At 42.2% G+C, this 25,165-nt stretch overlaps 2 protein-coding genes across 8 annotated transcripts in view; one reads left to right on the top strand and one right to left on the bottom strand.

Annotated features, from left to right (window-relative positions):
• LOC110972632 (NLR family CARD domain-containing protein 3-like) overlaps window positions 1–25,165 on the top strand; it is a 204,578-nt gene that overhangs the window by 37,763 nt on the left and 141,650 nt on the right. The window lies entirely within an intron of this gene.
• LOC110971795 (NLR family CARD domain-containing protein 3-like) overlaps window positions 1–25,165 on the bottom strand; it is a 203,123-nt gene that overhangs the window by 143,429 nt on the left and 34,529 nt on the right.

Raw genomic sequence — 25,165 nt, 5'->3', positions numbered from 1 at the left:
TCAATGCTCTGGTTACATTTTTCCCCTTTAACGCGTTGTATAAGGGGTGCATGATATGTGCAGCTCGGGGGGATGAAACGGTTGTAAAAATTAACCATCCCCACAAACTCCTGAAGGGGTTTCACAGAGCTAGGACGCAGAAAAGCCGAAACTGCTCGACTTTGGCAGGGGAATGGCACAGCGCCCCGTCGCGACACGCAGTGTCCCAGAACTCGATTTCCGAAAGACCGAACAGACACTTAGCAGGGTTCACAATTAACCTGTGTTCACTGAGACGCTTGAAAAGTCTGTGAAGGTGTAGCATGTGTTCCTCCATGGAGGCACTCGCTACAATATGTCATCCAGATTCACAACAGGAAAGGCATATCATGCAACACAGAGTCCATGAGCCTCTGAAATGTCTGGGCTGCACCCTTCAGACCAAAAGGCATCCTCAAAACTCGAACAGTCCAAAAGGAATGATGACAACAGTTTTTAGGGACATCCTCTGCACGGACGGACACTTGGTGATAACCTCTCACCAAGTCGACTTTGGAGAAGATGACCGCCCCTGCCAGGTGCGCAGAAAGTCCTGAATATGGGGGACTGGGTATCTGTCATCGGTGGTAGCATTATTGAGGTGCCGAAAATCATCGCAAGGCCACCAGCCTCCGTCGGACTTTGGAACCATGTGCAGTGGTGAAGCCCATGGGGTGTCAGAACGGGTGCCAGCCGCTCCATGTTGGCAAACTCCTCTTTAGCGATGGCCAACTTAGCTGCATCCAGATGGCGCGCGCATGCAAAAACTGGTGGGCCTACAGTAGTGATGTAATGCCCTGCTCGGTGTCCCAAATGTTGGTTCCACACTCTTATTGCTTTTGGTATAGCTGATTTATTTGTGGTTGTCGTAGTTTCTCTGATGTCTGTGAGTGCAGGTGGAGTAGAAACGTCCGTTGGCACTGACTTTCTTAATAAGTTTTTATTGAAAGAAAGAACAGCATCGATACAGACAGAAGTTGCCTGGAAGGAGCCGGCCGATTGATTCCTCGTCAAACAAAGACCAGCGGTTACTTTTATACCTTTTGGTAAAGGATAGAATTACAGCATCTGGTTCATATTTAAAGACCCCTACTCAAAGACAAATCACCCTTGAATAGAACCCCTCAGCTCTACTATCCCAAAGGACCACATCCATCTTCTAGATAGACAGGAGTGCCCAGAATTAACATTGCCATTTACATTTCTCAGAAAAGCCCATTCTGCAAAAATTGGTAACATACGTGGTCAGATGACATTATGACAAACAACTCACATCAGGACTCAAATCAGAGCAGATACTACATGGTAACGCAGGGTAGCTGGTAAGAGTGCGTCTGTGTTTGTTGTGCTGAGCGGTGAATAAAACCTGCAGAAAACTGCACTGTTATGCTGGGATGTTTAGCATGGAAGACAGCATTAGATATGAGCATAAAACGCAAGATAATTGTTGTGTCAAGTTGGAGGACTAACCCGTTAACAGGTCTACTGAAACAGAATTGTTGACGTTCAGCATGATGAGACAGATTGATGGAATCGTCACTGTTTGGTTTAATGAAGCTAACCTCAAGCAAAGTCTGACTATTTCTCACTTACTTTGCTGTTTATGTGCTTGTCGCTGCAGAATCAACGAAGGAGTGTTTGAAACTTCCAGAAACAAAACCTGTGAGTACAAAGTCATCAATGAAACTAAATGATCATGTGTTTGCTTCATCACATTAATACTTATATAATAAATAATAGACTGTTCTTGGGCATCTGCACATGCTGAAAGAAACACATCTTAAATGAGTTTCTGAAGGGCAATGAATTATTTCTGATTAATTTGATCTTATTAGTTACTAAATCATGCAGAGGCTCACACCAAGACATCATTTAACATGACACTTAACTACTTCAAAAAGAGATTATTGGAAGTTTTACTGTTCAAATATAAGGAAGGTTAATTAAAATATATTCAGAATTGTTAAGGGTGATGTAAAAACATTTAATTCGCAGACAAAAATGATTGTGTATCTAATGTGTTCTCTCCTCTGTTGTGATGATCAACTCCATATCTTATCATGATTTAACAGAGCTACATGATTTTCAAAATGGAAGCACTCCAGATAAAACACCACAGCTGATCAAACTGTGATCCTGCAGTTGGAACAAACCTTTAGATGCATCTGTAAGAACCATGCATGTCATGACAGTCTGGAGTTTCCAGCGACTCCTAGAAATCTGAATTTTCTGTGATGGAATCATTGAAACACGTGTCTTTGCAAAAAAGAAAACAGCCCTGTATTTAGCTTTTTTATGGATTTATTGTGGGTTTGCTGGAAATATGTCAGCACCTGCTTGGTCAAAAATATACAAAAAGAAATGCTAATAATGCTATTATTGTTCATTTTCACATCAATTAAGTGTTTTTAGTTTTGGTCCACAAGCTTCTGGTTTATCTTTGACTCCTCTGGACAGAATAGGTTCAGTTCAACTAAATTTGTTGTCTTTCTGACTCAGACTTGTTTCTTCATCAGTCCACAGGTTCTTGATGGGTTTAAGTCAGGACTTTGAGGAGACCAGTCTCGAACCTTCATTCTAGAACCTTCATTCTATCCTGATGGAACCATTTCTTTACCACGTCTGATGTGTGTTTGGCTTCATTGTCTTGTTGAAACATCCAACTGTGTCCAAGATCAACCTTCTGCTGATGGTTTTAGGTTTTCATGAAGAATGTGGAGGTGATCCTCCTTCTTCATTATTCCATTTACTTTGTGTAAAGCTCCAGTTCCACCGAGCATGATGTTGCTACCACCATGCTTGGTGGTATGTTTGGTGTTGTTGGGATTAAAGGCCTCATCTTCTCTCCTCCAAACATATTTTTGCTCAGTTTTGTTCCATCTGACCCCAGAACTTTCCTTCAGAAGGCCTTTTCTTTGTCCATGTGATCAGCAACAGACTTGTGGAGCTTTAAAGTTCTGCTTGTAGAGGAAGAACTTCCTTCTTCATGGATCCTCTAAAACCCTGTGGACACTGACAGCTGTGTTCCAGCAGCTTCTCATTCATTCAGACCTGCTTTCTGATGATTCTTGGTTGACTCTTGACCATCCTGACCAATGGTCTCTCAGCAGCAGGTGGTAGTTTGTGTTTCTTCCTGATGGTGGCAGTAACACAACTGGACCATGAACTTTATTCTGACAAACAGATGATTTAGGATCTGAAGCTGCTTTGAAATGGCTCCAAGTCACTATCCTGACTAGTTTAAGTAACACAACTTTCTACATCATCAGCACTGATAATTCTGTGCTGTATGCATATTTTTGATTGAAAAGATTTTTTCATTTTCACAGAAAACCTTTAATAAATCTGTGCAAGAACCAAAATATGTTGTTTTTTGTGACAAAGATTCATGTGTTTCAATCATTCCACCATAGAAAAAGAATTATAGGAATAATTGGAAACTCAAGACAGACAGGTCTTTACAAGTGTATGAAAACTTTTGATTACAACTATATGTGACTGGAATAACAGCATGAACATCTGTAGCTCTGATGAGATCATAAGCGGCTCATTGTGTCGGCAGGTGAAGATGTAATGGGAACGTGAAGAAGAGTGGATGGATGTGGGGGTCAGGTGGGAGGGTGTCAGGTCATCTGGTGGACAGGTGGAGGATATTGGGGACAGATCAGGCCTGAAGCATGGATGATCATGAGCATGGACCCCAGACACAAACTTACCACAGACCCCTACCTACCCAGTCAGATAGCAGGTCTACAGGAACACTGTGTGGCTTCACTAAGGACAGAGTTTGGTCTGAAATAACAGAGGGAGACCTGTAACCACAATGTTTTAACTTTGAACCTAATGCATCCTAATGCACAACCTAATACAGGGTGGGGAAGCAAAAATGTCCTATTGACAAATTTGAATGTCCTGCCCAAACGGTGAGGGTAATCAAAACAATAATTAAAATCAAAGTTCCTTACCTTTAACCAATCTTTTAGTATTTGTCAGACCTTGGTGCATTGTGAAGTGAGCAAGCAATAAGCAAAACACAACAGGGTTTGTGATCTCCTGGATGCCCAAATGCCTCAGAAGGACATTGCCGAGCTTGTTGGCATCAGTGAGAGGACCATTCACCGCATCCAGCATGCCAGACAATCCAGTTTGGGCACCCAGAGATCTCCAGATGGTCCTGGAGTCTTGGGCTCAGATGGCAATAAGATGCCCCCCACTTCTTCAAGCCAGATCAGAAAATTGGGGCTGATGTGTACTACAAAGTTCTGAGATACACCGTTTTGCCCTGGCTTAAGGCCACCTACCCTGACAACAACTATGTGTGGCAGCAAGATGGGGCTCCTGCTCACACATCAACCAAGGTCCAAAAGTTCTGTGAGTACAATATGGTGAACTTCTGGCCCAAAGGCATTTGGCCTCCGAGCTCACCTGATCTAAACCCCCTGGATTTTTTTCTGATGGGGCGCCATTGAGCTGAGGACTAATGCCACTGTCAATGCCAATATGGATTTATTGAAGGCTGCATTCTCCAGGGAATGGGAGGCCTACCCCAAGGAGGGTATCAGGAGGGCCTGTGCCTCTTTCAGAGGCTGTGTCGAGGCCTTCATCATGGCTGATGGAGGACAGATTGAATAAACATGTTCTGAAAGCTTTAAATTTGTGTTCTTCAAGAAATCAGTTCAAAATTCCAAAGAATAAAAAGTTATACCCATTTATAGTTGTTTTTACCTGACAGGACATTTTTGCTTCCCCACCCTGTAAATATGATGGTTGAAAACAACTCCTCAGCAGATATTTCCTTATGTCCAGTCAGGTTTCTGATGCTGTTGGTGTTCTTCCATCAGGTGTCTCTGACGTTAAACTGGAGCCAAACACAGCCGACACAGAGCGGGACGTTTCTGAGGATGACCCAGAGCTGATGAAGGTGAGAGAAAAATGACTTTAAACTGATATTTCAGACAGTTTCCAGGGCTCAGCGTACAGCAGGTCACAGATAACAGCTCAGATAGTCATGTAGCAGTGACTCTGGTGTGATCAGCCATTTCCAGTTTGCAGAGCTTCCAGATTACAGACACACATTGATGGTCTCTGTCTAAAATACTCTGACATTTAGGGATGGGTACCACGTTCTCATATTAATTGGTACCACTATGGGATTGGGTCAGTACTTCAGTACCATAAGGTTTCTTGACAAATGATGCAGTTATTAATATTTGTGGTATGTACTGTACAATGTTAGTTCATGCTCATGTAGACCCCAACCGTACCCTAACAATGAGGAAGCTACCGGGGTCAGGTGATGAGGAATGACACTGCATTGTTGTTCTGATGAGAAATTTATGGTGGAAGACTTAGAACCCATTCACTGCAGTGGAGTCTAAAGAGTTTAGGTCTGTCAGACAGCTGCATGTAGGTCTGCTAAGTAAATGATGAAGTTGTGTTCAGGCCTCCTCAACAACATCAGACAGAGTTTTCTCCACAGCAGGGGAAGAGTTCTTTAACAAACACTGTTGGTGGGTGGGATGTATAATACAGGAGCAAAAGTCTTAAGTTCTCCTCTCATTTGTTGTGGTTATTTTTTCTTTGTTAACCATTTGTTTGCTTCAAGGAGAAATGCTTCTGTTATATTACCAAATTATACAGCTCACTTAGTTTGTGCAGCTCATTCTAAGGAGCAGCTGCATGATAAGTCACACAGGAGGTTCTGTAAGCTTGTGGAAATAATTTGTCAAAGGACATTTGAATGGCCAGAGTCAATGAGAAGTCGTACAAGACACTGAGTTGCCCAGTTTGTGGCAACAACAACCTATTTCTTTTTCAAAGCTTTTCTTTTCATGTCTTTATTTTCTGCACCAAATTATAAAGAGGAGAATCAATAAGAATATCAATTAAGTACCAGTATGGATAAGCAGTATCAGTATTAGTAAATCCAAACGATGCCCATCCCTACACTTGAGAAGGATTTCTTTTACTCGTACCATGTTGTCTGGGAAAATCCATGCATGTACTGGACGCAGACGTCTTTCCAGCACAGCTTTGAAGTCTTTTGTTGCCCCTGTCCAAACTTTTTATAACGTGTTGGTGGCAACAAATTCAGAAGGAACAAATTTGTTTTTTAAAAACTGTAAAATTCCTCTTTCCATTATGCCTTTTATGTGCTGTTTTCAGTTTAAATCTTTGTGATTTGTTTTTATTTGCATTTTACACAGTTTCTCAACTTCTGTGGAAATGTCTGTTGTAGCTTGATGGTTCACTTCATGTCATTTCAGACGGCGATGTTGCTCCAGTTGCTCCACTGTCTCAGATTTTAGGGATTTTAGAGTTTACATATTTGTTTTCTGTTTTTTGGGGGGACTGAAAACTGAGCAAAATACTTGTTCTGAATTTTGAGAATTTTGTCTGGTTTCAAGCCTGGATATTTTTCCCTTTTCACCCTCAAAAAATAAATAAATAAACATCTCTCCTATAAAGCCATTTTAAAGGTTCAGTATATCCAGCAATATAATCCCACGGCCATGAAATTTGGTTAGGAAACAGATAAAATAAATTCCAGGGGGTCCAAATAAATGACCTTCTGGCTCAGAGGAAAAATCTTTAATTACTGGCCCTTGAAAAATAAAAAATAAAATAAACAAGATCGATGTTGAGGCCTGTAGAATCAGTAGTTGATGTGTGTATGGCAGGGTTCCAAGGTTCCAGTTTTCTGCTTTTTCAACAATCCAAAATGATTCATGAATGTTATTTGTATGTAGCATGTACACACTTCAAAATATTTATTTTAATATTTTAGAATTTGAAATTTAAAAGTAGGCTAGATCAGAAGATTAGTTTCGGCTCTCGGAGGTGATAGTGCAATAATTAAAACACAGGGAGGCAGAGAATTATGCTGGGTGTTGGTACCATATATTGAAGTGAATTTTAAATATACAAAATAAACAAAAAACCCAAATATTTACAATCTGCAGGAAATATGGCATGCATGCATTTAGATGGAATATTTACAAAAAAAATAATAAACCAAACAAAACAACAACCATTTAACCCACAATGGGGAAACCAGTTTGATATCAAATCACACACACAGAGAAGTGTGATAATGCGTGGTTCATTTCGGGCAAGTAATTCACTTCATTTCGACTGGGCACAATGTAAAGAATCCTTGAGTGCTCAACACAAGAATCTTTTAATGTCCTCAAGCCTCGGATGATGCGCACAGGTGTGTGTGAGTAAACGTGGGGTGGATTAAGGCTGCCACAGCCTCCTACCAGCACCAGCAGAAGGTTTTAGGCTGAGGTTCTGGGCTCCAGGTAACTTAGCTCGCCATCCGGTGATCACTTCAAAAGGACGCAAGGAGACCTGGCCTATGTAATATATAAACAGGACCCATGTGTCACAATTTATCATCACTAGATAGTTTAAAATTAATGGAACATCAGTATTGTCAAGTTACTTCACTATCTTTCCGTGTACACAATATGCAACCATCAATACTCCATCGCAACTCATCCATTTGCAATAACAGAATCACTGAACAGTTTACTAAACATTTCTATCACAATGCAGAGTACAAATTAAACCAAATGGACTAGTGTTTGCACATTAGTCTACCGGTATTATAACCACACAAACAATGAATGAGAGAGAACTACGTAGTCAAGATTACATTCCATTTGACATGCTAACGCTAATGCTAATGCTAACGCTAACGCGAGTTAGCACAACCAACAACAATGAACAGACAGACTCACCAACTCCCTTGACGATCCCCACATGACGACGCTGAAGTTAGCTTCCGATTCGGCAGCTTCCGATTCGGCACTTAAGGGAAAAGTTAAGGGGAAATGAAATGAACGTGCCGTGCGACAGTTTATCCACTGATTATCTGTTTTTTTTGACACTTCTTGATGTGTAAACATTTTAGACATTTGGGTAAGACATTAACTATGCCTGACAAGAGGTATTGTATTGGTAAAATTAGTATTTTATTTGTGAAAACGTTTAAGGGGATATTTCACTGTTTTTGCTTTATAACCAGTCCTTATTAGACCAGGTCCAGATTGAAAACCACTGTACCTACACTCCTCAAATCTAGACTGAATTATTCTACAGAGCCTGTAGATTCATAAAAACACAGTGTCTGATTTGTGAAAACTTTATTCTATTTGTGAAAATGCGATAAATGCACATTTTTACTGTTTTTTCAACATATAGACCACATTAGACCAGGTCCAGGTCAAGAACCGCTACACCTAGACTCTTCAAATCTGGACTGAATTATTCTACAGAGCCTGTAGATTCATAAAAACATAGTGTCTGATTTGTGAAAACTTTATTCTATTTGTGAAAATGCAATAAAGGCACATTTTACTGTTTTTTCAGCATATAGACCACATTAGACCAGGTCTAGGTCGAGAACCTATGCTTAACCTTATACTTATTATTATCATTATTATTGTTGTTGTTGGTTTTGTTGTTAATAATTCTGTTGACATTTTTTTTGAAAGTCCATGTACCATGTCCATGTATGTTGAAGATTGTCAGTGTTTATTAATGATAGAAATAGGGTGTCACAGGTTCATTATACCATTGTTGACATATATTGTGAGTATTTTGTGAATGATTGGTCAGATCATTACAAAGACAAAACTTGACATACACACGTGGACAAAATTGTTGGTACCCCTCAGTTAAAGAAGGAAAAACCCACAATTCTCACTGAAATCACTTGAAACTCACAAAAGTAACAATAAATAAAAATTTGTTGAAAATGAAATAATCAAAAACAGCCATTACTTTTGAATTGTTGATTAACATAATTATTTAAAAAAACAAACTAATGAAACAGGCCTGGACAAAAATGATGGTACCTCTATAAAAGATTGAAAACTATTTGACCAGAGTGACATGATTAACTCAGGTGTGTCATTTAATTGACATCACAGGTGTTTCCAAACTCATAATCAGTCAGTCTGCCTATTTAAAGGGAGACAAGTAGTCACCCTGCTGTTTGGTGAAAAGGTGTGTACCACACTGAACATGGACAACAGAAAGCGAAGGAGAGAATTGTCCCAGGACATCCGAAAAAAAATGATAGACAAACATCATAAAGGTAAAGGCTATAAGACCATCTCTAAACAGCTTGAAGTTCCTGTGACAACAGTGGCTCATATTATTCAGAAGTTCAAGACCCACGGGACAGTAGCCAACCTCCCTGGACGTGGCCGCAAGAGGAAAATTGATGACAAATTGAAGAGACGGATCGTTGGAATTGTATCCAAAGAGCCCAGAGCAACCTCCAAAGAAATTAAAGGTGAACTCCAAGGCCAAGGTACATCAGTGTCAGATCGCACCATTTGTCGTTGTTTGAGCCAAAGTGGACTTCATGGGAGACGACCAAGGAGGACACCACTGCTGAAAAAAACTCATAAAAAAGTGAGACTAGAATTTGCAAAAATGCATGTTGACAAGCCACAAAGCTTCTGGGAGAATGTCCTTTGGACAGATGAGACCAAACTGGAGCTTTTTGGTAAGGCACATCAACTCTATGTTCATAGACTCAAAAACCAAGCATACGAAGAAAAGAACACTGTCCCTACGGTGAAACATGGAGGAGGCTCAGTAATGTTTTGGGGCTGCTTTGCTGCATCTGGCACAGGGTGTCTTGAAAGTGTGCAAGGTACGATGAAATCTGAAGACTATCAAGGCATTCTGGAGAGAAATGTGCTTAGGGGTCTGTATATTGTTATTGTATGTTCAGAGTCACAGCTTGTTTCCATTTTGTCTTCATGTTGATAATTATGAACATATGAGATGTATTTACTGAATGTGTTTCAATAACAATGGTAATGGTGATAATAATAATAATAATAATGATAATAGGAGACATTATTGCAAGGCCTTTAACCACAAGGCAAGTAAAACAGGAGATAAATGTTGTACTAAAAGCAAAAAAAAAGAGAAAAACATTGCAAAGGACTCATTCTTCGATAGATTTGTTTTATTGATGCTAGAATTTGGTTCCTCTGCAGCACCAGGCAGATAAGTTGATATCAAGCTGCATCAAACTTCAGTTTTACATTCTATGTTTATTTTTTCAACACTGTTTCACTCCCAGTTTTGTCATCATGTAATCATATACTACATATTTTATTCATCACTTTGGTAAAGTGTGGACAGACAGGAATATGTGTTGGCTTTACACACCTTGGTTACTTGTCATAAAACACCTCATGTTGTTTGTTTCTGAATTCCAGATTCCATCAATCTTCACACCTGAAATGCAAACAGAGTCTGAACAAATCTCATACAGGTAATAAACATACTGAAATCACTTTACACTGTTTAAGCTGCTTTCAGTATGTCACTCTCAGCAAAATTTTCTTCTGAAATACACTGATAACCAGATTACTGGTTCCACAGTGAGATCCTCCTAAGCTCTGTTTGAAGAAGCTGCTGTGGTTTTAGCAGTAATCCACCTGATAAATGTGGATACCCGTGGTCGAATCGCCACCTTATCGGGGTAGAGGGGTTTAAGTGTCTCTGTGATACTGGGAGCTATGTTGTCTGGGGCAATAGCCTCTGGCAGGGTCTCCCAAGGCAAATTGGTCCTGGGGGGGAGACCAGACTAAGAGTTATTCAGAAAACCCTGATGAAAGCACAAAGAAATGAAGCCGCTACCTTGTCCGGGTTAGTGATTCTGGGGCCTTCCCCTGGAGCCAGGCCTGGTGGGGAGCTCACAGGAGAGCGTCTGGTGGCCGAGCCTTGGGGTCCCGTGGGGCTCGATCGGGCACAGCCCGAAGAAGAAACACAGGGCCACCGCCCAGTAGGCCCACCACTTGCAGGGCAGGAAATTGGGGTCGGGTGCTATGTCCACCGGGCAGTAGGCAGGAGTGGGCGCCTGGGAGTGCTGCCCCCTGGTTGCGTAGACTAGCTCTGGCGACGTGGAACGTCACCTCACTGTGGGGGAAGGAACCTGAGCTGGTGCGGGAGGTGGAGCAATACCAGCTACAGTTGGGCTCACCTCCATGCACAGCAAGGGTTCTGGAACCAGAATCCTGGAGAGGGGTTGGACTCTCTCCTTTTCTGGAGTTGCCCAGGGAGAGAGGCGACGGGCGGGTGTGGGGATAATCACAAGCCTCCGGCTGAGCGCCGTGTTGTTGGCATTGTCCCTGGAGAACGAGAGGGTCGCCTCTCTGTGACTTCATGCAGAAGAGGGGAAAACTCTAACTGTTGTCTGTTCTTATGCGCCTAACAGCAGTTCAGAGTGTTCGGCCTTCTTGGAGTCTCTGGGTGGTGTCTTGGAAGGGGTTCCATCTGGGGATTCCATAGTTCTCCTGTGGGACTTCAGTGCAAATCCATGGCAGAGGTTGCCAAGGTAGTTAAGAAGCTCCTCGGTGGCAAGGCGCCAGGTGGCGCCAAGGTGGTGGTCCCCATCTTCAAGATGGAGGACCATAGAGTGTGTTCCAACGATCAGGGTATCACACTTCTCAGCCTTCCCAGGAAAGTTTACTCTGGGGTGCTGGAAGGGAGGCTCTGACCGGTTGTTGAACCTCAGATCTAGGAGGAGCAATGCAGATTCCGTCCCGGTTGTGGAACGGTGGACCAGCTTTTTAGTCTTACAGAGCTGCTGATGGGGCCATGGGAGTTCGACCTGCCAGTCTACATGTGCTTTGAGGATCTGGAAAAGGCCTACGACTGTGTCGCCCGAGGGGCTCTGTGGGAGGCACTGCGGGAGTATGGGGCACCGGGCTTGCTGATACTAGCCCTTCAGTCCCTGTACAACCAAAGTCAGGCAAGTTTGCAGTGGGTGTTGGAGTCCGCCAGAGCTACCCCTTGTCTCTGATCCTGTTTGTGGTCTTCATGGACAAGATCTAAAGGAACATCCAGGTGAGGAGGGTGTCCAGGTTGGAGACTTCCGGATTGCATCTATGCTTTTTGCAGATGATCTGGTTCTGTTGGCTTCCTCAGACCGTGACCTTCAGCAGCACTGAAGCTGTTTGCAGCCGAGTGTGAAGTGGTGGGGATGAGGATCAGCACTTCCAAGTCCGAGGCCATAGTTTTCTGCCAGAAACCAGTGGATTGTTCCTTCCAGGTTGGGGGGGATTTGCTTCCCCAAATGAAGGAGTTCAAATATCTCGGGATCTTGTACACAAGTGATGGGAAAATAAAGCGGGAGATGGACAGACGGATTGGTGTGGTGTCAGCAGTAACGTTGGCATTTTATCAAACCATCGTGGTAAAGAGGGAGCTGAGCCTCAAGACAAAGCTCTCAATCTCGTCTGGCCTGGAAACACCTCAGCATCCCCCAGGAAGAGCTGGAAAGCGTCGCCTGAAGGAGAGACGTCTGGAATGACCTGCTATGTCTGCTGCCTCCATGACCCGACACCGGAAAAATGGCAGAAAATGGATGAATGGATGGATGGATAGATATTGTGAGCTGTGGAGTTGTTAAAGATGCAAACAAAAAACATATTGAAGGGTGGATGGAAGAGAGAGACTGAGCCCATGGACTGGCTTTTACAGCCTTTAACACTGAGTGACATGAATCAGCAAATGACGATTGTTTCATGTCGGTTAAGGTACTAGAAGTGTCACACAGTATCAGAAAGTTTTTGTCCTTTTTCTCTCATCTGTCAACATAAAGTGGAGTCTGTTTGAGAACCGCCATTTAACAGTGGTAGAACATTTTCATTTCAGGGTTCTGTAGGCTTGCTGTAGTTTTTCAGCCTTTCTTTGCCCTGCAGGTTCAGGTGTACTGGCCCAGGTGTGTTCCAGTGTGCTGAGACTGGAGTGGTGTTTGTTATGACTCAGGAGGCGGAGCTGCTGTACGGGATCGTTCAGTGGGATGAGAACCGCCTCGAACCGACTGGCAAAGAAGCTGCAGGACCGCTGTTCAACATCCAGTGTTCTGAGGATGCTGTCCGTCAGCTTCACTTCCCACACTGTGAAACAAGGGATGGTAAGTTGTGTGCTCTCTAACTGTTATGCAATGAATCATTAACGTAACATCTATATTATTTCTGGTACGTTGTTAATTTTGCTGCATTTAGTATAAAGCAGTAAAACAAGATTGTCATGGAGTTTAGCTGTAGTACCAAATGCACACATCAGACAGATGAATGACAGGATGGAGGTGAACTAGAGATCCTTGGCATGTTCTGAAATTAATATCAGCAAATTCATCTGCACTCAAAATAATTAGACAGAGATGAAGCAGTCTGAAGTTGAACATTTCTGTGCTCCTACAGCGCTGAGTATTGATGGCCTGTTGTCTGTTGCCCACTTCACTGATGATGGAATGAGCATCTTGAAGCCGCTGCAGATCACTGACACTCATGTGGTCGTGGAGGTCGCTCACCTCTCTCTCTTCGGCCTCATCTGGGATGCTGTTAAAAGGCAACTCTCACGCCGAGTAAAGGGCCAAGTGTTGCTGTTCCTCCGGCTTCCAAGGAGAGGGCCTCGAACACTTGATGTGTTTCTGCTGCAGAAGAACATCCCTGTAAAAGAGGTAAAGTGAACAGATGTGTGTCTCATTCTGTGGTTGTAAGCAGAACCCAACTGAACTGTCAACTCCGTCAACCTACTCTATCTTTACTGTATACCAGTTGTTATATTTCCTCTGTTCTGGTGTCCTGGTCTCTCCTAACTGATGATCAATGACCTACTACTACTTCCACTCTCTTTCTTCTGTCCACTCTCTCTGGTAGGATCCTGGGCTGATTGGACATATTCTGTAATTCTTATCTCAAGAACTTTGGACAACATCCAAGGTTTTAAATACCTCTACAAATAAATAGACCTGACTATTGATCATTCACACTATGATAAATGTGTTCTTGTCTTGAAGGTTGCTGCCCAACAAGTAAATGCAGAAAACATCAGGATCTCAGCTGACTGTTTGTTCAGCTTTGGTCGGAGTTACAGTGTCCGCTGTGAACAGGATGGTTTGGAAATACAGCCGGCAGTAAGTGAAATCTGACATGGTTATAAAGAAAATGATATTTAAAACTGATTCACAGTCAGGGAGGAGTGGATAAACGTTTATTTCTGCTGTCATAGTGATGTGTTTGTGTTGGTTTTCAGCATGCAGATTTTTGTTCACATTTTGGACCCAATTTCCACCCAACATTTGAGGTTTTCCTGACGACAAATCCAGATTTAGTGACTTTGATGGTCCAAGACCAAGAGAAGACAGAAGTCTGGAAACGTAATGTTCATCTGAACGGTAAAGGCTTCACCCTCCTTCAGCAGCAGAAATGACTTCTTCTGCTACAGGGATATTTTGTTGAAGGTCAGCTGATATCACCTTCATTCCCTTCCTTTTGATATAAAGCTCCTGCCAGTTTATTTCAGTGTGTTTTTAATAGTTTGTTTTAAAAGCCTTGATTGCACACAGTCAGCTGCAGACATTACACATGCATGGTTGGTGTTATTGTCCTATTTCATAGTCAGCTGCAGTCAGTGTGGAACTCTGTTCTAGACGTGGTTCTAGTTGATTATCGACCTGTTCTGAGCATGTGCACTGTTACAGCGTCGTCATAAATTCTGGGTCATCATGGACATGGAACATGTAACGCTGGTCTTATAAGGAAGAAAACTGTCCATGTGGAAACATGAGAAAAACAGACAACACTTAGTTGACAGGAGGGGCGTGTCCCTGTTAGTTTGATTGACAGCAGCATAAGGGGCGTGTCCCTGCCTTAAACTGACCTCTATGTGGGCTGCTGTTCAGTCTGTGGCTCCACCCACTCTGCCTTTACAACACTGACTTCACTGTTTAAAGCATCAAGATCCAAACGTGGTCCTCAGACATGCAGAAGGACGCAAAGAGCGCAGAACTAGAGTGAGCTATCATGAATCCAAAGAACACAACTTGTGTTTGATGCTGTGGTAAAGAAGAACAGGGGACAGGACAGAACACATCTGGATGCTGCAGCAAACCGAAGCAGAACAATGCTGCTGTAGAAATGATAGTTTGTGATTAAACATGTTTTTCTTGTTTTCTTCCGGATCCAGAAAGGGACACAGAGCAGAGAGTCCAACCACAGGAGTGGCTGTTATCACTTCGGAGACGGTTGATTCGGGGATTGTCAGACGTTACTGTGGACCAGCTCCTGGACAGACTCTATGATGAGGACGTCATCATTGAAGAAGAGAAGGACGTCATCAGAACACAGACTGGAGCAAATAAAGCACGGCAGCTTATCGACTGGGTTCATAGAAAGGGACCTGATGCTGTTTCAGTTCTGAAAACTGCTCTTAGTGAGGTTGATCCATTCCTTTTCAGAAACCTGAACCTGACGTAAAACTATAAAGGAGTTGAGATGAAAGAGCCGGGTTCTGCTCGAGGTTTCTTCCCTGTTAAAAGGGAGTTTTTCTTCGGGCTGCTCTGGGGGTTCAGGCATATGGGTTCTGTAAAGCGTCTTGAGACAATTTGACCTGCATTTGGCCCTATATAAATAAAACTGAATTGAACTGAACAGATGATTATCCCTGTAAGAGCTGGCCTGTGGACACTCACATTACCTTTAAATGACCAGTTCTGCTGTTTAAAGACTTTGACTCTGAAACTGATTTTGTCCCTGTGATCCACCTAAACCTGGACTGCTTCTGAGATGTTGAACAGGTTCCAGGTGTGTCTGCAGGAAGTCGGTCTCTGGATTTAGCCAAGATGAAGATGAAGTGGTTCAATGTAAGAAGATGAGACTCAGAGTTTTTGTTTCTGCCACTAGATGGAGACGGATCTCTGCTGCATGAGCAGGAATGAAACCCAGAGAAACAACACAAAGATATGAGTGCAGATTCTACACCTCATCCTCACAGAGACTCTGATAAAATCTTTATTTTCTAAAATGTATTTTCTCAGCCATGTTTTTACATGGACACTGGTGGTGCAGTGTCTGTTTTAGATGGAACATTAATATGCTGTATTCAGGCTTTTTTCAGACTGGAGGACTTTTATTTCTACTTTTGTCTTTGATATGGTTTTGCTTCTTTAGGATGAAATAAATATCCAGGGTGGACAGAAATCTGCAGCTAGTTGTGCCAAAACAAAGGAAACATTCGCTGTATAGCCACTGCAGACAGTTTACAGCCGTTTACTTTTTCCACACTTGAATATGTTGTAGAGTGTAGAGTTCTAAAGCTGACATTTTTGCAAACAAAGCTAATAAAAAGCTGTTTGTAAAAAACAAACAAATCATCTTTATTTTGAATGGTCTTTAGGAAATGAAATGTTTATAAAATCTTCCACAGAAGTTGCTTGTAACAGAGACTACATTCTGTTCTTCTGACCAAAGAGTACATATTCTGCTCATGTTCAGGTTCAAAGGGTTATTATTTGTCTCTATACAATAAATCTTTTTTTTTTTCTGTCTGCATTTATTCTCATTGTTTAACTCCACTGAAGGGGTGTCAACACTTTATGAGATTAATGCATAATTTAGTCTTGCAGCCAAATATCTTATTATTTAGTGCATGCATGTGACCATCACCAGCCCTCCCTGAAAGCTAAGCAGACATTCTTTATTACAATTCCCTGTTAAGAGCCAGGGAGGGCAGTGCTACACCTCAGTGGTGACGTGAAGGGAAACAAAGGGTGGACAGGACGAGACAGGACGGACAGGAACGGGGACTAGCAAGCGGTGCTATTACAGCTGAAGAATATCAGGTATTGTGTTATTCCCAACTATTAATTACCCATCAATAAGAAGAACAAACAAACACATACACAAGAAGAACAGGGAAAATAAACAAAGAAGATAAACAAATGAATAAATAACCAAGTGGTACTGAACACCATAGTTGTGGGTGTCATGTCAGTATAGAGTGGAATAGGCCAGAAGATACTCGAGAAAAGGAGAGTGGGTTTAGTGTGAGTTTAGACTCTGGAGAGAGTCTCAGCACGTTCTGGCGGGTCCCCCCCACACACACACACAGGCTGCAGGAGCCACGGGGCAGCACCCCCAGAGAGCAACCGGGGCCACCGTGTACCACACAGACCCCGAAGACAAGAGGGAGCAGCTACCGACACCCCCAGCACCCCAGAACCGACCCAGGAAGCCCAGGGCAAGAGGACCCACCCACCACCCAAGCCCCAACCCTGCCCGCCCCAGCCCCCACCAGGACCCTGCACCCCATGAAATCTTTCATAAAAAATGACCTTGCTCTGAGCACAGACGTGTGTTATACATGTGATACCGAATCACATGACCTAAGTATGTAGCAGGTGGTGGAAACTGATGGGACTCAGAAACACCCTTGTATCATTTCTGATGGATAAGTCCTGATAAGTCCACAGCGGTCAGTTTGTAGTAGGATCACAATCAGCTGATGTAGTGTTCACTGGTTGTCATGGTTACAGTGACACCGCTATCTGGCAATGATACAGAAATCTTTAACTAATCCATGGATCCAGACTATAAGCTGCATCACTGATAAAATCTAATCACTTGGTCCTTGTGTCATTTCTGAGCTTCCCTCAACATTTCATCCAAATCCATCAGTCCGTTTATGAGTAATGATGAGAACAGACAGACAGACAAACGTACGCTGATCGTCCCATAACTCCACTGCATTCCTTGGCGGTGTAATAAAACAGAGCAGCTACAGGTCAACCAAAAGCCTGTCTGAATAAAAACGATGCCCCCCCCTACAACAAGCCTGACCTCCTCAGTGCCCCTCAAACTCAGAGTTTAGTCTGAAGGAAAAATGGCCGGCTTGTGATCATTCATGGCTAAATGCAACAAAAAATAAAAATCACACGTTTTCTAGTGGGACTCATTAAGGAGACGGACCGAGTCTCTTTTGGATCTGCTGAGCGAGATTCTCTGACAAGACAAGGCATCCGGCAGAAAAACTACAGAGAAGTCTGCGACAAACAAGAAAAAAAGGTGAAAAATAGTTGAAATCTTCCTTTATCTCCGTGTTCTGCTTCACTTGTGTCGTTCAAACAGCCGTTTATTGAAACATCTATTGTGATGTCTGATGTTAGAAAAGCTGTTGTTTTTACTTCACGCATTGCTCCATCATGAAGAGAAAAAAGGACATCAGTCACTACTTTGAAAACAACAAAGTGGCTGCTGGAAATCCTGTGAGTGTGCAGAGAAGCAGAGACGGTGAAGAGGGACAGAATGAGCAGGAAGCTGATGGAGAGAGTGGTGAGGGTCAGAGTACAGGAGCTCACATCCACATCCAGGATCCTGACATGGCAGCAGAGAGTGAGACAGAGACAGATCAGGAGCTGTGAGCTTCCACAGACGCTGCAGCATCAGGTTTGTCTGACGGAGAATCAATCTCTGCCTGAATGGAAATCAGTCCACGCATCACTTCATACCATGTTTAGCACTGAAATTCATCACAATTCCATCCAATGTGCCTTTGATCTTTACACTCAGATATTTTGATTTGGATTTTAATTTCTTGTCTTGGTTTTAATTCCACAGATGTCAGCAAATGTCCAAATGACTCACCAGTGCAGCCAGTTTTGAAGCTGTACCCGAGGACTCAGGTGTTGGAGCCGGAAAAGGAGTTTTAAAGCAGCTTGGTACAAGATCCACCCCTGGCTTGAATATTCCCAAAGTTCAAACTCTGCATATTGCTACGCCTGCAGACATTTTAGTCCCCTAACAGCAGCTCACTGACAGTATCTGACTCCTTCTGGGTTCAACAACTGGAAGAATTCCACTTCCAAAGATGCAGGATTTGCAGTTCATGCCTGGTCTGACGGACACAAACAAGCCATGACTGCATGGATGGACTATCAGAAGGCTGCTAAAACAAATTCAACACTGTTCAATTCCCTCATCAAGGAACACAAGAAACAAGCTGAAGAAAATCTGGACTCTATTCAAACAGTTGGTGAAGTGCTGCTACTTCCAGCCACACAAAACAGAGAGCAAGAGGACACAATGAATGTGTAAATGCAGAAAATAAAGAGAATTTCATTGCAATCCTAGAAACAAGAGCCAGTCATGGTAAAGCTGAATGAGCAAAAACAAATAGTAAACTAAATAAAACAGTTTAAAATAATACTTTACTCGATAAAACAATCAGCTAAAATAGCAAATGATGACTTTAACATAATAAATTGCTAAATATTAGAGTAAATGATGAGATAAAATAATGAAATAATTTGCTAAATAACAGATTAAATGGTTCGCTAAAGAATTATATAGTTAACTATTTTTAAATTGGTTAGCTAAACAAAGACAGTAAACAACAAGAATAAATGACGAGCTAAAAGTAATAAATACCTTCATTTTAAACTGACATCAAGGTTTTGTAGTATATAATTTCATAACTACTAAAAAATAGATGTTAGCTGAATTAAGAATTAAACATTTAGCTAAAAATGTCTAAAAATGATATAATTGTAAGTTGTATACTTCCCTAAATAATTCATTTCTGATTAGCTGAAAGAAAAGAATTGTAAAGTTATGGATAAACTGTGAGGTAAAAGTAGTGAGTGGTTAGCTGGAATAATAAATGGTGAGCTAATAAAAAGCTAACATGAAGGATTAAATAAAGGCTTAGCAATAAAACAGGAAAAGGTTCATAATGCACTTATTGTCACAAGTATTTTAGGTTTCTCAAGTGATTCATTAATGAGAGAATCAAATCTAATGAAAATGTAATCTTTAGTTATTATCACTTGGATGTAAATAAGAGAATTATTATTATGAACCAACAGTAACACTGAATTAAACGACTATTTAACAAGAAAACAGACGACTGATCACAGATATGAATTTCTCCTTGAGAGAAAATCCATCGTTTATAAATTAATGTCCTGGTTATGAATGAACGGTTCCAGATTTCTGCAAGTAAAACAGATTTCCTCAAATCTGTGCATCTAAAGTCTCTACTGAGTGATTGTAAAAAGACACAACAACAGAGAACACTAAGAAAACAGAAACATTTACAGAAAACAACAGAAACACAACAACTGACCCAAACTAAACTACACACAGCACATCACAACTGTGGACGTCAGAGAGGACAGGAGGAGACAGTCTCAGTGGGCGGAGCCAAACTCAGAGGCCCCGCCCACAACATGGATGTAGCTGTTCATTAATTCTCGTGTCAGTGACAGAACAGAACATGGAAAATACTTTTTAGCTCTGTTATGATTCCCAGAGGCTCAGGCGGTGGAAATGAGCAGGCAGACAGATTCAATAATTAAGATCGGTTTATTCACAAGAAGACTAACAGAACTGCAAACTGAGACCAGGAAATACTGCGAGGCAGGAACACAACTAGGAACCAGAAGGGCTCAACACGTCTACAAGAGGCTAGGAGAACTTCTTACACTAACTCAGACGCTGAGTCACGGTGGGTAATATCCAGGCAAGAAAGACTACAAATTATTCTTCACACAAGATTGCAAATTACTAAACGTAAGGCGAAGCTCACCAGGAAACTCAACTTTTACTAGACGAGATCAAATGCAATAATAAACTAGAACGATGCCCAAAGGTACTACTCAGAAACATGGGCAGTATTAACAAATGGAACTAGAAAACAATGAACAAGTAACTCGACGAAATTCGGAGGACTAGATGCTCGGACTGGGTGCTTAGCTGTGAGCGGCTGGCAGCATTTGGGCAAACGGCTTGGAGTCCAGGACGGGGAACGGCGAGTTCCAACGGCAGGTAAGTAATGGAGAGACGCCAGGTGGAGAAACGGCACAGGTGAGGGATTCCAATGTTCAGATCGGAATGTCGAACTTGAGACAGTGAAGGAACCAGGAGGCATGAAACAGAAACGGATGGATCCAGAACTGGAACAGAGGAGGACACCAGAGTTACAAAAAACAACAGAGGCTGGAGTAACATGCAGTGATCTGTCTTGGCTGTGTCACCATCCAGAGGTGAGTGGCATCTGGTTATATTGTGGCGAATGTGAAGCCTGATTGGCTGCATTCCACCTGCTCCATCAGCTGATGATAATTACAGATGAGGAACACCTGCTGCTGCAACTTCTTAGCCAAACACACCTAGAGAGAGAGAGAGAGGCAGTGGGAGAGGAAGAGAGCACTATCTGGGACCAGCAGCTGCTGGCCTGACAAGCTCATAGTTTTAATATAATGTTGTTAAGGCGTTGAAGTTTCCAACTCAAATGTAAATGTTGCTCCACACAACATGCTAAAATATTGGTTTAATATCAGAGGGCCCAATCAAATAAGACACTAATCCCATGAGATAAATAAGAACTACTAGAATAAAATAGGACCTGAGCCTCTACTCCATATGTAATCAGATATGGACCTCAGTAAATCAGCATCATTCTGGTCTGTTTATGGAACAGAAATACAGTAAACACTTTTTAAAAATATTCATATTTATTGATCTCTTTTTATAAAGCATGTTTTGAAGAGCTTGAAATCTGAGTTAAACAAGTTTCAACAAAATTATGCTTCAGTTTCATTTACACATGAGCATAACAACTTAAAGAGAAAAAAAGTCACATGGTACTGAAAAACAACATATTTAACATTGTCACGATTAGAAGAACTTGTCAGTATCTGGAAGTTATTTGTAACGTACATACATTTCCTACGGAGCCCCGGAAGGGACATGGAAAAAAAAACAGAAAGAATCCCAAGAAACTTTCGTGAGAGGGTAAAAATTTTGCGAGATATCGCAAAAGTTTTGTCTTGTAGAAACGCAAGATCTTGCAAAAGTCACATCAGTGGTATTGGATGTTTGGTCTTTGGAGAATCACACGTTCACAACCCACAACGGAGGAGCTGCTATGTACGGAGCCCTCCGTAGCTATGGAGGAAGATTTGGAACATTTCCTGCGGTCAAGAGACGTCCCTCAAGAGGATATACTCACTATGAAATGGGACAAGGTAGGCAGAAAATTCAAGCATTGAATTAACGAGACTTGAGAGCCTGAGGTGATAACTGAATTGATGCAGTATGGACATGACATTATTACTATGCTAACTTTAGCTCAGGTGAGCACCCATAGCTTCCATGCTGTGGCATCAGTACATAAATTTGGTTGGTGGTGAGAGGACAGAAAATGAAGAGGAAGATGATTCACAAGTGGACGGTGTGTCTGAATAAAGACACTGATGAAGTAGAGGAGGAATCTGAGACAGAGGATGAGGAGGTGAAGAACTCAGAGTCAGGATTTTTAGCCACAGCCCTTTATTCTTCTCCATCACACACAAGATGAAGGAAGTTCTCATTTCATCACTAGAACAGGACTTAATCACTCAAATCAGGATCAAGTGTGGCTGCAAAAAACCTGATTTTCACTGGACAATAATGTGTGAAAGTCTGTCAGCAGTTTGGAGATTCACTGCTTCCTCTCTCATTTCACACTTTGTGCAGCTCAAATGGTTTTAGTTAAAGTGAGCGTCAGAGGAACACCACATCCTGATTTTCACTCTCAACATTTGACTGGAAATGGACTTGGGGCAGCCAAAAAGCCCATAATGAATTTCACGCTGACTAGTGGCAAAGGCCAAGGATAACACAGGTATTTTTGGGATTACTGCTGTTATTATGACACAAAATATATGTAACCAGAGGCACCTGGTGGTCCTCCGCTGTCTGCCTCTGATTGGGGCAGGCAGTGATAAAGTATGTCAGGTGAGCAGGCAGGTGTAAGTGATTTTCTGTGAGAGGCCAGACCGATACGAGGCGTCACCGGTAACTCGTGTGTAACCGCTGTTTAATGGGGTGAGGGAGCTCCTGCTGCAGCTGAGATGCCGGCATAGCAGCGACAGTTCATCGAGGTTAAACTGTCTCCTGCTGTCCTTTTTTGGGGGTTTTGTTTGTAGGTTTTGTTGTGTTTAGTTAGTCCGCTCGTCCTTGCAGGACCGTACACTAAAAGAGCTGGGTGCGTTGTGTGAGAGCAGACTAACTTTTTTATTTTGTTAATTCTTTTTTGGGTTTGTTTCATTTCACTTCCCGACTTAGACCCAATTAAGATAAAGATGAACCTTGACCCGATTACTCTGAACCTGACATAAAGTGTGATGGTGTTTAGTCACGTATAAATGGAATGCAGTGTTATTGGAGATGCAGTGACATTTTACAGTGCAGTGATTTATGTTTTCACCTTTGGTTCATCGGGCTCACATGTGGTCGGCCTCAAGGGGAAAAGATTGGATTTTGTTTGTGATCTCATAATATTTGTATCGTGAACAATAAATATTAATATTAACCAGTGGTGTAGTCTACGTGATACGCAGGTACACGCCGCATACCCACTAGAAAAAGTCCTGACTTTCCATATAGCCACGTAAAAATGCGCAAAGATATGTATCGGTATGTTTTTTTGACATAATGTTACTTTTCCCTTTCATAAATTCGCCTTCTCTGTGTTCCTGAGTGGGGTCTTTTTTACCATATGGGCTTCCGTCAGGCGAGACGCAAACCCTACATAAACTACTAAGGAAGTGGTGAAGTTGTATAGTGGGAAAAAAATGTGTACGGAAGAAGAGGGGAACGGACTGGTCAGTGGAGAAAAAAACAATGAAAAGAAAACAGAATCAAATGACACTATTTCAGTGTTTTAATAAGCGTGCTTGTCCTGTGAATACTATCGCTTCGGGTTACACTACAGCTGGAGCTGATGTTAACATTCCAGGAAGGGAGCCTGATGAAGAGGCAACATCAGCTCTACCTGATGGCAGGGAAGAGAAGCCTGCTGACGCTATCGCCTTACCTGGTAAGTGGAACTCGTGTATGTTACAACAACAATACCGACTATTGTAACAGCAGATGATTGGCACATTGAATTACAGTGGTCCCTCTTCTACCGTGGGGGTTTAACTACAGTCTATGTAGTGACCCGGCATGTGTGTGATTTTCAGATGTGGCGCATTTACAAGCTGGAAAAACGCATCTAGTGGACATGTACCTTCAGTTGCAGCATGCGCAAAAGATAACATTGTGTTTCTTCGCTGCTCACCACTATAATGGATAAATGTATATAAAAAATACCATACATTGTAATATAGCTAAAGTTTCGCAATATCAAATACAATTTTAAAATATTTTAAAGTGAATTGAGATATGATGAGGGATCACTGTGTATCTAAATCCAGCTGGTTTGGCTGAAATTAAAGAGCTGTGTGTGTATGTGTGTATATGTGTGTCTGTGTGTGTGTGTGTGTCTGTGTGTGTCTGTGTGTGTCTAGGTGTGTGTGTGTGTGTGTGTGTGTGTGTGTGTGTGTGTCTGTGTGTGTCTGTGTGTGTCTAGGTGTGTGTGTGTGTGTGTGTGTGTGTGTGTGTGTGTGTGTGTGTGTGTTCTTGTACTTGCTACATTGTGAGGACCACTTTCTGCATTTAACTATCAAAGTGAGGACATTTTTACAAATTGAGGACATTTTGGCCGGTCCTCACTTTGAAACAGCCATGTTTGAGGGTGAAGACTTGTTTTTAGAGAACAGGTATGAATTGAGGTTTGGTTAGGGTTAGGGTAAGGATTAAGTTTAGGCAATCAGTTGTGATGGTTAAGGTTAGGGTAAGGCTCTAGGAAATGCATTACACTTATGGATGTCCTCACTAAGATAGAAGTACAAACGTGTGTGTGTGTGTATGTGTGTGTGTGTGTGTGTGTGTGTGTGTGTGTGTGTGTGTGTGTGTGTGTGTGTGTGTGTGTGTGTGTGTGTGTGTGTGTGTGTGTACTTGTTTCTGCTATCTCGGTGGGGACTTTGACCTGACTCCACGCTATCTCGGTGGGGACTCGTGTCACGGTGGGGACCAAAAATAGGTCCCCACAGGGGGAAACAGGGTTTTCTTGGTCATGTTGTTGTTACTTAAAAAGTAAAAGTGCAAAAAAGTTTCTTAAGGGTTAGGCATTGTTTTGGTGTTGGTTAAGGTTAGGGTTAGGGTAAGGGTTAGGGGTTAGATATGAATGGGAGTCAATGCTAAGTCCCCACGGGGATATAAGAACCAGATGTGTGTGTGTGTGTGTGTGTGTGTGTGTGTGTGTGTGTGTGTGTGTGTGTGTGCGTGCGGGTATAGGTGAGAACTTGACGTGGACAGCCTTGTGGAGTGAGGGTCAGGCGAGGGAGTTTAAAAACAGGTATCCTTGGTTAGATTGGAAGAACGGAAAGTTAGGTAAATATTAGACAACATTTAAAGCTGGTAGAAACAATTGAAATGTACAAAGTTGAGGGTAAGTT

The sequence above is a fragment of the Acanthochromis polyacanthus genome, chromosome 17 (assembly GCF_021347895.1).
Source record: "Acanthochromis polyacanthus isolate Apoly-LR-REF ecotype Palm Island chromosome 17, KAUST_Apoly_ChrSc, whole genome shotgun sequence".
NCBI classification, from domain to species: domain Eukaryota; kingdom Metazoa; phylum Chordata; class Actinopteri; family Pomacentridae; genus Acanthochromis; species Acanthochromis polyacanthus.
The sequence above is the reverse complement of the archived record's forward strand: the minus strand, read 5'-3'. Positions and strand labels throughout refer to the sequence as shown.